General features: G+C 37.7%; 1 protein-coding gene across 1 annotated transcript in view; it reads left to right on the top strand.

Annotated features, from left to right (window-relative positions):
* Positions 1 to 6,964: 6,964 nt before the first annotated feature.
* TMEM131 (transmembrane protein 131) overlaps positions 6,965 to 13,271 on the top strand; it is a 221,942-nt gene continuing 215,635 nt past the window's right edge. The window contains exon 1 of the mRNA XM_089922708.1: positions 6,965 to 7,117. The gene's annotated coding sequence lies outside the window, so the exon portion shown is untranslated. The remainder of the gene's footprint in view (positions 7,118 to 13,271) is intronic.

The raw sequence follows: 13,271 nt of genomic DNA on the forward strand, positions 1-13,271 counted from the left end.
ATGCCAGGCACATACCTAGTGCTCCAGGGTGTTAAGTCTGAAAGGTATTTCGGGCCCAGGTCCTGCCTTTAAGGAGTCTATAGTCAACTTTGGGATACCAGCAAGTGAGGCAACACTGGGTTTCTTCCTCTCCCCAGCCGCTCCCCTCAGCCCTTCCTTTACCTGGGAGAAAGTCTTTTCTAGAAGGTTAAAAAGACAGAGACTGTGATAGTAAAAGAGTGTTAAAGATAGATTAGCATTTTTCAGGCTTCTCCTTAGCTCGTTCTGACTACAGTTTCCTAAACTTTACTGGAGCTCTTTGTTTCTTCAAGTGGATCCAAGTAACTGTTTAGTGTCCTTTATTTCTGTCTGAAGGACTTTCTGTAGGCAGGTTTGCTAGTGATGAATTTTCTCAGTTTTTGTTTATCTAGTTATGTCTTAATTTCACCTTCTTTTTTCAAAACTATCTTTAGAAAGACAGTTTGCTGGACACAGAATTCTTGGTCAACAGTCTTTTTCTTTCAGAACCTTTGACTATTTCATCCCTTCTGGCCCTGTGGTTTCTGATGAGAAATCAATTGATCTTACTGAGGATTTCATGTTTATGATGAATTGCTTCTTTTTTCCTGTTTTCAAGATTCACTTTTTGTCTTTAGCTGTCAATAGTTTGGTTTGATATTTGATATTTCTAGTTTGATATTTCGAGGTGTGGATGCTTTTAAGTTTATCCTGCTTGAAGTGTGTTGAGTTTCTTGGATGTGTAGATTATTTTTCATCAAATTTGGAAAGTTTTGAGCCATGGTTTCTTAATATATTATTTCTGCCCCTTTCTCTTTCTCCTCTTCTTCTGGGACTCCAGAAGATTCGGGGAGTCTCTGTTCACTTTTGTTCACTCTTTTTTCTTTTTATCCTTCAGAATAGATCATTTAATTTGGCCCATTTTCAAGTTCACTGATTCTTCCTTGTGCCTGTTCAAATTTGTTGAGCCCTTCTAGTGAATTTTCATTTCAATTACTACACATTTCTATATTTTTTCATAATTTCTATCTATTAATATTTTGTATTTGGTGAGACATCATTGTCATACTTTCCTTTAGTTCTTTAACAGGTTTCCTTTAGTTCTATGAACATATTTAAAATAGCTAATTTAAAACCATTATCACCATGATTCTGGGCACTTGGTTTTCAAGGCTGCCACAGAGGTGGGCGGGGAGGAGGGGAAATGGAAATAGAGCAAGTTAAAATGCCAGAAAAACCATTGTTCTTACTCTAATTCAGCCTTTAAAAAAATAAATAAATACACACTACTGGATTGCTAAAAGTCTTTGGTTAATTTCCACAATTCTGAAAAACATTGATTCTGAAAAGTCTGCCATTTTTTGCTTTTATGGAGTTTTGCCTATCCTTACATTGCCATTTTTGCTGACATTACTTAATTTCATTGATTTCTGGTCTTTTATTATTATTTTTCTCTCAGCACTGCTTTAGATGCATCCTGCAAATATCGGTAAGTTGTATTTTATTTTCATTTAGTTACATGGAACTTTTTACATTGAGACTTCCTCTTTAACCCATGGATAATTTAGAATTCTGTTGTTTTATATCCAAGTGTTTATAGCTTTTCCTATTGACTTTCTGTTATTGATTCCTACCTTGATTCCATTATCTTCAAAGAACTTACTTTGTATAATTTAAAATCTTTTAAATGTGTTGAGGTTTGGGGATGGAAAAAGATATTCCATGTAAATGGAAATCAAAAGAAAGCTGGAGTAGCAATACACATATCAGATACAATAGACTTTAAAATAAAGACTTTTACAAGAGACAAGGAAGGATACTACATAATGATCAAGGGATCAATCCAAGAAGAAGATATAAGTTACAAATATATATACACCCAACATAGGATCACCTCAATACATAACGCTAATGCTAACAGCCATAAAAGAGGAAATTGACAGTAACACAATAATAGTGGGGGACTTTAACACCCCACTTACACCAATGGACAGATCATCCAGACAGAAAATTCATAAGGAAACACAAGCTTTAAATGATACAATACACCAGATTTAACTGATATTTATAGGATATTCCACTTGAAAACAGCAGATTATACTTTCTTCTCAAGTGCACATGGAACATTCTCCAGGATAGATCACATCTTGGGTCACAAATCAAGCCTCAGTAAATTTAAGAAAACTGAAAACATATCAAGCATCTTTTGCAACCACAACACTATGAGATTAGAAATCAATTTTGGGGAATAAACGTGAAAAACACAAACACATGGAGGCTAAACAATATGTTACTAAATAATCAAGAGATCACTGAAGAAATCAAAGGGGAAACAAAAAATACCTAGAGACAAATGACAATGAAAACATGACGATCCAAAACCTATGGGATGCAGCAAAAACAGTTCTAAGTGGGAAGTTTATAGCAGTACAATCCTACCTCAAGAGACAAGAAAAATCTCAAATAAACAATCTAACCTTACACCTAAAGAAACTAGAGAAAGAAGAACAAACAAAACCCAAAATTAGTAGAAGGAAAGAAATCATAAAGATCAGAGCGGAAATAAATGAAATAGAAACAAAGAAAACAATAGCAAAGATCAGTAAAACTAAACGCTGCTTCTTTGAGAAGATAAACAAAATTGATAAACCTTTGCCCAGACACATCAAGAAAAAGAGGGAGAGGACTCAGATCAATAAAATTAGATATGAAAAAGAAGAAGTTACAACAGACACTGCAGAAATACAAAGCATCATAAAAGACTACTACAAGTAACTCTATGCCAATAAAATGGACAAACTGCAAGAAATGGACAAATTCTTAGAAAGGTATAACCTTCCAAGACTGAACCAGGAAGAAATAGAAAATATGAACAGACCAATCACAAGCACTGAGATTGAAACTGTGATTAAAAATCTTCCAACAAACAAAAATCCAGGACCAGATGGCTTCACAGGTGAATTCTATCAAACATTTAGAGAAGAGCTAACACCCGCCCTTCTCAAACTCCTCCAAAAAATTGCAGAGGAAGGAACACTCCCAAACTCATTCTGTGAGGCCACCATCACCCTGATACCAAAACCAGACAAAGATACACCAAAAAAAAGAAAATTACAGACCAATATCATTGATGAATATAGATGCAAAAATCCTCAACAAAATACTAGCAAACAGAATCCAACAACACATTAAAAGGATCATACACCATGATCAAGTGGGATTTATCCCAGGGATGCAAGAATTCTTCAATATACGCAAATCAATGTATGTGATATACCATATTAACAAATTGAAGAATAAAAACCATATGATCATCTCAATAGATGCAGAAAAACTTCTGACAAAATGCAACACCCATTTATGATAAAAGCTTTCCAGAAAGTGGGCATAGAGGTTACCTACCTCAACATAATAAAGGCGATATATGACAAACCCACAGCAAACATCATTCTCAATGGTGAAAAACTGAAAGCATTTCCTCTAAGATCAGGAACAAGACAAGGATGTCCACTATCACCACTATTATTCAATATAGTTTTGGAATCCTAGCCGTGGCAACCAGAGAAGAAAAAGAAATAAAAGGAATACAAATTGGAAAAGAAGAAGTAAAACTGTCACTGTTTGCAGATTACATGATACTATACATAGAGAATCCTAAAGATGCCAAAAGAAAACTACTAGAGCTAATCAATGAATTTGGTGAAGTTGCAGGATACAAAATTAATGCACAGAAATCTTTTGCATTCCTAAAGACAAACAACGAAAGATCAGAAAGAGAAATTAAGGAAACACTCTCATTCACCATTGCAACAAAATGAATAAAATACTTAGGAATAAACCTACCTAAGGAGGTAAAAGACCTGTACTCAGAAAACTATAAGACACTGATGAAAGAAATCAAACATGACACAAACAGATGGAGAGATATACCATGTTCTTGGATTGGAAGAATCAATATTGTGAAAATAACTCTACTACCCAAAGTAATCTACAGATTCAGTGCAATCCCTATCAAATTACCAGTGGCATTTTCTACAGAACTAGAACAAAAAATCTTAAAATTTTTATGGAGACACAAAAGACCCCGAATAGCCAAAGCAGCCTTGAGGGGAAAAAATGGAGCTGGAAGAATCAGACTCCCTGACTTCCGACTATACTACAAAACTACAGTAATCAAGACAATATGGTACTGGCACAAAAACAGAAATATAGATCCATGGAACAGGGTAGAAAGCCCAGAGATACCCATGCAGCTATGGTCAACTAATCTGTGACAAAGATACACAATGGAGAAAATACAGTCTCTTCAATAAGTGGTGCTGGGAAAACTGGACAGCTACATGGAAAAGAATGAAATCAGAACACTCCCTGACACCATACACAACAATAAACTCAAAATGGATTAAAGACCTAAATGTAAGACCAGACACTATAAAACTCAGAGGAAAATATAGGAAGAACACTCTTTGACATAAATCACAGCAAGATCTTTTTTGACCCACCTCCTAAAGTAATGGAAATAAAAACAAAAATAAACAAATGGGACCTAATGAAACTTCAAAGCTTTTGCACAGCAAACAAAACTATAAACAAGACAAACAACAACCCTCCGAATGGGAGAAAATATTTGCAAACAAACCAACGGACAAAAGATTAATCTCCAAAATATATAAACAACTCATGCAGCTCAATATTAAAAAAACAAAGAAGCCAATCAAAAACTGGGCAGAAGACCCGAATAGACATTTCTCCAAAGAAGACATACAGATGGCCAAGAAGCACATGAAAAGCTGCTCAACATCACTAATTATTAGAGAAATGCAAATCAAAACTACAATGAGGTATCACCTCACACCAGTTAGAATGGGCATCATCAGAAAATCTACAAACAACAAATGCTGGAGAGGGTGTGGAGAAAAAGGAACACTCTTGCACTGTTGGTGGAAATATAAACTGATACAGCCACTATGGAGGACGGGATGGAGGTTCCTTAAAAAACTAAAATTAGAATTACCATGTGACCGAGCAATCCCACTACTGGGCATATACCCACAGAAAACCATAATTCAAAAGGACACATGCACTCCAATGTTCATTGCAATACTATTTACAATAGCCAAGTAATGGAAGCAACCTAAATGCCCATCAACAGACAAATGGATAAAGAAGATGTGGTACACATATACCATGGAATATTACTCAGCCATAGAAAGGAACGAACCTTGGTCATTTGTAGAGACGTGGATGGACCTAGAGACTGTCATACAGAGTGAAGTAAGTCAGAAAGAGAAAAACAAATATCGTATGTTAATGCACATATGTGGAATCTAGAAAAATGGTACAGATGAACCGGTTTGCAAGGCAGAAATAGAGACACAGATGTAGAGAACAAACATATGGACACCAAGGGGGGAAAACGGTGGGGGTGATGGTGGAATGAATTGGGAGATTGGGATTGACATGTATACACTAATATGTATAAAATAGATAACTAATAAGAACCTGCTGTATAAAAAAATAAAATAAAATTCAAATATAAAAGAAAAATGTGTTGAGGTTTGTTTTATGGCCCTGGATATGTATGGTCTACCTTTCTTTGTGAATGTTTCACGGGCACTTAAAAAAGAATGCATATTTTGCTGTTGTTGGGTAGAGTGTTCCATAAATGTTAATTAGATCTTGTTGGTGGGTGGTGGTGTTCAGATCTTCTATATCTTTGCTGATTTTCTGTCTAGTATCTCTATCAATTGCTGAGAGTGGAGTGTTGATATCCCAAGTATATTCATGAATTTGTTTTTAGTATTCGTCTACTATATATATACATAACTTATCACAGTCTATTGTTAAAGAAGTTTAATTGCTTTTTTTTTTTTTTTTTTTTTTTTTTTTTTTTGTGGTATGCGGGCCTCTCACCGTTGTGGCCTCTCCCATTGCGGAGCACAGGCTCCGGACGCGCAGGCTCAGCGGCCATGGCTCATGGGCCCCGCTGCTCCGTGGCATGTGGGATCTTCCCGGACCGGGGCACAAACCCGTGTCCCCTGCATCGGCAGGTGGACTCTCAACTACTGCACCACCAGGGAAGCCCAGCATTGTTTTATTTTTAATTAACTTTTTAGTTATAGTAAGAATACTTAACATGAGAACCATCCTCTTAATAGATTTTTAATGTACAATACTATATTGTTATCTGTACACATGTTGTATAGCAGACCTTTAGAACTGTTACCCATTGATTAGTAACTCCCCACCTCCCTTTCCCCCAGTCCCTGGAAACTACTATTCTATTTTTTGCCTCTGTGAGTTAGACTATTTTAGATACCTCGTATAAGTGGAATCATGCAGTATTTGTCCATCTGTGACTGGCTCATTTCACTTATCATAACGTCCTCAAGGTTCATTCATGTTGTCATATATTGCAAGATTTCCTTTGTATGGTCAGGCTATTCAAGATGACTGTTCTCCAAAATTTTGCCTTTTGCAACAACATGGGATGACTTGGAGGGCATTATGCTAAGGGAAATACGTCAGAGAGAGAAAGACAAATACTGTATGATATCATTTATATGTGCAACCTAAGAGGTACAACAAACTAGTGAATATAACAAAAAAGAAGCAAACTCACAGATATATAGAACACACTAGTGGTTTCCAGTGGTCGGGGGGGCCAGGGGAATATAGGAGTGAGGAAGTGGGAGAAACAAACTACTGAGCATAAGATAGGTTCAGGGATATATTGTACAGCATGGAGAATATAGCCAATATTTTGTAATAACTGTAAATGAAAAGTAACCTTTAAAAATTGTGTGGAAAAATTTTTTTTAAAAGTTGTTCTCCTACTCTCTGTGCATCACCTGCTCAACCAGTCCCTGCTTCACTCACATGACTATCCAGTTCTCTTAATTATAGGGCTTAAACAGCAACTGCCTATGTGCTTGCCCACGGCCCCAGCTGCTGGTTTCCCTGGTAAGTGATGAGCCAACCTGATATCAATTCCCCCATAAATGGTAGCTTTCTTCTTCGCTCCCCATCCCCCCGTCAGTAGTGAAGATTGCTGCCATGTCCTAGCTGCCAACTGCTGTCCTTGGTGGAGTATCGCCTCAGGACACTTTGCTTCAGACTGGTAAGCTTCCCTATCCAATAAACCATTGATGTCTCTGTCACTATAACTGGGCTCTTTCTTAGGTCTCAGACTGCGCAACTGCAAGGCTCACAGGCTTGCAGGGTGTAACCCAACACCTTCTTTGTTAAAGCTGAATAATATTCCTGTGTATGTATATACCACATTTTCTTTTGCCATTCAACATCAGTGAAAATTTAGATTGTTTTCCTATCTTGACTCTTGTAAATAGTGCTGCAGTGAACATGAGGGTGCTAATATCTCTTCACGATCTTGATTTCAATTTTATGAAAACATAAATTCCTAGAAATGGAATTTCTGTATCATATGGTAGTTCTATTTTTAATTTTTTTAGGAACCTCCGTACTGTTTTCTATAGCAGCTGCGTCATTTTACATTCCTACCAACAGTATACCAGGGTTCCAATTTCTCCACATTCTCATCAGCACTTTCTTTTAATAGTGAAAACACTATTTTTTTTTATAATAGCCATCCTGACAGGGATGAGGTGACTCTCATTGTGGTTTTGATTTCCATTTCCCTAATGATTAGTCACGTTGGTCATCTTTTCATATACCTGTGGGCCATTGGTCTGTCTTCTTTGTTTTTCCACTTTAAGAGAAGTATAGAAAACTTTCTTCTATCTATCCACTTAAAAATATAATTTTTTGCTATTTCCTCTATATACATGGAGCACTGCATCAGATAATGTTACGATTTTTGCTTCAACCACTGAATATTATTTTAAAAACTCATGAGAAATAAAATAGTCTATATTTATTCCCCTCCCCACTTTGTGTGTTTATGGGTTTTTTTGTTTGTTTTTCATTTGGGTTTTTTTTTCATTGTTATTTCCTTTCTACAGTTCCTCGCCTTCTTCTGTTACGTTTTCCTTGAAAAGCTTCTTTTGGCCTTTCTTTAAGGCTAGATCTGCTAAAAAAAGCTCTCTTCATTACTCTTTGCCTGAGAATGTCTTTATTTCCCCTTCAATCTTGAAGGATAGTCTTGCCAGATGTAGAATTCATGACTGACAGTTTTTTCTCTTAGCACTTAAAAAACATTGTGCCACTTCCTTCTGGCCTTCTTGGTTCCTCAGAAGAAATCTGCTGTCGTTCAAATTGTTTTTCTTATGTAGGTAAAGTGTTTCTTTCTGGATGCTTCAGATTTTTTATTTGTTCTTAGGTGTGACTATGATGTGTCTTGGTGTGAATTTCTTTGGGTTTATTCTCTTTGGGGTTCACTCAGATTTTGGAATGTGTTGTTTTATGTTCTTTGCCTAAACTGGGAAATTTTCAGTCATTATAGCTTCAACTATTTTTTCATCTCCACTTTTCTTTCTCTTCTCCTTCTAGGACTCCAATAATATGAATATTAGATTTTTTTCATTATAGTCCCACAGGTCCCTGAGACTCTGTTCTTTTTCTTTTCAGTGTATTTTCTCTGTGCTGTTCAGAGTGAGTAATTTCTATTGTCATATCCTCAATCTCATTGATTCATTTCTCTGAAATATTTTTTTCTGGCATTGAGTCCATTCAGTGAAGCTTTTTTTTTTTTTAAATTGGGTTATTGTATCTTTAGTTCTATCATTTAATTTCCCTTTGGTTCTTTTTTCAAACCTCTACTCCTTTTCTGAGATTTTCTATTTTTTCCTTAAAGTTCTTCTCAGAGAATTCCAACACGTGAGTCATCTCAATGTTGACATGTGTTGATGGTCTCTCTAACTCAAAATTGTGATTTTCTTGGTTGTTGGTATGATGAGTAATTTTCAGTTGTATTCTGGACATTTTGATTATTATATTGTGAGACACTGAATCCTATGTAACTTTTGTGGCAGACAGTCACCCATTTTAGCATACAGGTATAGCATACAGGTCAAGGTGTGGGTGGGTTTTCAGCTCCCTGCTGGACCCTGTTGACAGCATCCTGACACAGGCTGAGCAGTGACTCATACCTCCTGTGAGTACAAAGGAGTAGGGTGGAAGTTCAACAACTCTGTTAGCACTGACTCACACTACCTCATTGTCTCCAAGTGGGGTGTAGCTCAGCTCCCTGCTGAGCTGACACCAGGGTGGGGGATGTGATGGACCGTCTAGTCCCCCCACAAACTGCCTCCTTCCATTTCACTGAGGCCAGGTGGAAGGAGATGTGCAGCTCCCCACTGAGCCCCACTGAAAGCTCCAAAGCAGGAAAATCAGGGCACTGCCTGCTTCTGCTGGGTGCAGACAGAAGGTTAGCTCCCTGTTCGGCCCTGCCGACACCACCAGCTGGATAAATCAGTAATGCGCTCCTGTTTCCTTGAGGCTGTCAGGGGAATGGAAGACTAGCTCCCTTCTGGGCCTGGCTGAAAACTTGGGTGGGGATATTTATCCACTGGTGTTTGGCTGGAGTAGGGGAGGTGTCACCAAAAAGGTTTTCTGCTCTCTTATGCATCTCTTTTCTTGGTCCTTTGTTCGGGAGGAATAGGCTTTTCTTGGAGCCTTTTTTTTTCTTTCATTGTTCTTGTTGGTGCTTGCATTTTGCAGGCTTCACCAATGCTCCATTCAGAATATACGGGAGGCAGGAAAAAAAACCTATTGTTTTCTCAATTCCTGTTGTTCTTAGGAAGTCTGCCTTCTGCCTTTCAGAGTCTTTTTATGCTTGTTTGTTGTGTTGTGTGCAGGGATTCTTTAGTCGTAAGAGGGAAATCCTGGGAGGAATGTAACTATTCCATCTTGGGTGGAACCAGAGCTCTGAAATTACTTTTTGTGAAGATCTGTAATGATGTGGAAAATGTTTCCTGTTAAGTAAAAAAGAAAGATATAATTTATATCTATTACATAACCTTGACCATGAGTGGATGAATGGAATTAACATTTGTTGGGCAGATGGATGAATTAATTCATTAATATCCTCAGTCAATGCTGTACCACCTGATCCCCCAAATTTGATCACTTTCTTACTCCAAGCCTTAACATTTTCTACAAGCCTCTGTATGTACACAGCTATGGTCTCACTGAAGTTTACCTTACAAATCCTGAACACCCTTGGAAATGTTATATTTGTGAGCCCTGATTTTAACCTTTTGTCCACTTTTATAATATATATAGTAGGTAGTGAAATTTTAGGAATAGATTTTTAAAGAAATTGGTTGGTCATTTTCCTGAGACTGACTAATTTGGTCAAATAATTTTTCCTGGCTAGGAAAAAAGGCAATCCTCATTACAATGAGACATTTATTTATCCATCAAGTAGATATGAAGTGAATGAGAATTAAAGAGACAGCTTTTATTTCTTTTCCTTTTCTTTACAGTAGTTCCTTATTGGTTATGTATTTTAAATATAACAGTGTGCACATATCAATCCCAGACTCCCAGTCTATCCCTCCCCCCACCCTTTCCACTGGTAACCATAAGTTCATTCTCTAAGTCTGTGAGTGTTTTTGTTTTGTAAGTAACTTCATTTGTGTCATTTTTTATATTCCGCATATAAGCAATATCATATGGTATTTGTCTTTCTCTGTCTGACTTACTTCACTTAGTATGATAATCTCCAGGTCCATCTGTGTTGCTGCAAATGGCATTAATTCACTCTTAATGGCTGAATAATATTCCATTGTATATATGTGCCACATCTTCTTTAACCATTCAACAGTCGATGGACATTTAGGTTGCTTCCATGTCTTGGCTATTGTAAACAGCACTGCAATGCATGTATCATTTTGAACTATGTTTTTCTCTGGATATATGCCCAGGCGTGGGATTGCTGGATCATATGGTAGCTCTATTTTTAGTTTCTTAAGGCACCTCCATACTGTTCTCCCTAGTGGCTGTACCAATTTACATTCCCACCAATAGTGTAAGAGAATTACCCTTTCCAGAATTTATTGTTTGTAGACTTTTTGATGATGGTCATTTTGACTGGTGTGAGGTGATATCTCATTGTAGTTTTCTATTCTTTTTTTTTTTTTTTTTTTTTTTTTTTTTTTTGCGGCACGCGGGCCTCTCACTGTCGTGGCCTCTCCCGTTACGGAGCACAGTCTCCGGACGCGCAGGCTCAGCGGCCATGGCTCACGGGCCCAGCCGCTCCGCGGCATGTGGGATCTTCCCGGACCGGGGCACGAACCCGCTTCCCCTGCATTGGCAGGCGGACTCTCAGCCACTGCACCACCAGGGAAGCCCGATAGGCAACTGTTTTAAGGCAGTGAACAACAGGCAGCACAAGACTGTAATCCCTTAGAAAAAAGGAAACTTACAAAGTGAGCTTCTTGATTGCCCAAACCTCTGCCTTGAGAACGTTTTCCAACAACTAGCAAAGAACTGGAACTTAAGCAGAACACTGTGGTCTATCCTAGCTGAGGACGTAGAAATAGTGTTCTGGGGCAGCTGAGGCAGGCAGAATCTGTGGGGCGGGATACAGCAAAGGAAGGACCTAAGAAAAGAGGGCACCTTAGAAGTCCATATGGAGAGCCCCCATGAATCCGTTGCTGAGGGGTGGGCTGTCCATGTGCAGAGAAACACTTCTTGAGGCTTACAAGACAGTAACTGCTATGATTTTGAGAGCAGAGCAGGGAGTAGAGACTGAACAGCGCTTGAGGACATCGGAGTCCAGCCCCGCCGGGATGAAGAGATAGTATTTACACCTCATTAGCATCCCTGGCATCCAGCTGAGACACTGGAAAGCCTGTACCTTAGGAGTAAGGACCAAGCCCTAGAGTAACGTCTGCTCTAAATTCACCCTAACAGAGTCTAAAGCCAAGTCCCAACAAAGTTCACATGGGATAAAGAGAGTTTGGAGGCTGAGTCCTGCCATATATACAGTGGAATATTACTCAGCCATAAAAAGAAACGAAATTGAGTTATTTGTAGTGAGGTGGGTGGACCTAGAATCTGTCATACAGAGTGAAGTAAGTCCAAAAGAGAAAAACAAATACCATATGCTAACACATATATATGGAAATATATGGAATCTAAAAAAAAAAAAAAAAATGGTTCTGAAGAACCTAGGGGCAGGACAGGAATAAAGATGCAGATGTAGAGAGTGGACTTGAAGACACAGGTGGGGGGAAGGGTAAGCTGGGACGAAGTGAGAGAGTGGCATGGACTTATGCACACTGCCAAGTTAAAATGGCTTGGGAGAAATCTCGAACTTTCCACATAACAGCACTAACCAAATATAAGTGTAAGCCTGTATAAGTTCACAGTGATTGTTCATTAATTAATGAGCCTGCTAAAACAAGAATCAACACTCTTCAGAGAAAGAAAACAAAAAGCAGAATCTCTAAAATGCACTATCACGATGGCTGAGAATCAAAACTTGTTAGACATACAAACAAACAGGATAATAATCCATAGTAATTTTCTTTTAAAGGAGGCAGTTAATTTAAACCAAATCTAAGATGGGCCTCGATTTTAGAATTCGCAAAAAAGACTTTAAAGTAGCTGTTAAACTTCTCTTAAAGGATTAGAGGAAAATATGATCTTGGAGAGTGAACAGATAAGGAATCTCAACAATGAAAATGAGATTTGAAAAATGAAAACTATGAAAAATGGAAATCCTTATTTAAAAATTTTATTTTATTAAAGTACAGTTGATTTCCAGTGTTGTGCTAATTTCTGCTGTACAGCAAAGTGATTCAGTTACACATATATGTACATTCTTTTTCGTATTCTTTTCCATTATGGTTTATCTCAGGATACTGAATCTAGTTCCCTGTGCTCTACAGTAGGGCCTTGCTGTTTATCCATTCTATATATAATAGTTTGCATCTGCTAATCCCAAACTCCCAATCCATCCTTCCCCCACCCCTCCTCTCCCTTGACAACCACAAGTCTGTTCTCTATGTCTGTGAGTCTGTTTCTGTTTTGTAGATAAGTTCATTTGTGTCATATTTTAAATTCCACATATAAGCGATATCATATGGTATTTGTTTTTCTCTTTCTGACTTACTTCACTTAGCATGATAATCTCTAGGACCATCCATATTGCTGCAAATGGCATTATTTCATTCTTTTTTATGGCTGAGTAGTATTCCGAAACATGGAAATTATTGACGTGAAAAGTAAAAATGTTATTTTGCGGTTTAAACAAAAAGGGATTCTGTGGACAGTTAAAAATGGGAAACTTGTTTCAAAAGAGTGTAACAGGTTGGCTTCCTGCAGTACTTCTTAAAGTCTTTAAT

Source organism: Delphinapterus leucas, chromosome 13 (genome assembly GCF_059928025.1).
Source record: "Delphinapterus leucas isolate spDelLeu-1000000601 "Yukka" chromosome 13, BTC_Dleu_Yukka2, whole genome shotgun sequence".
Classification (NCBI taxonomy): Eukaryota; Metazoa; Chordata; class Mammalia; order Artiodactyla; family Monodontidae; genus Delphinapterus; species Delphinapterus leucas.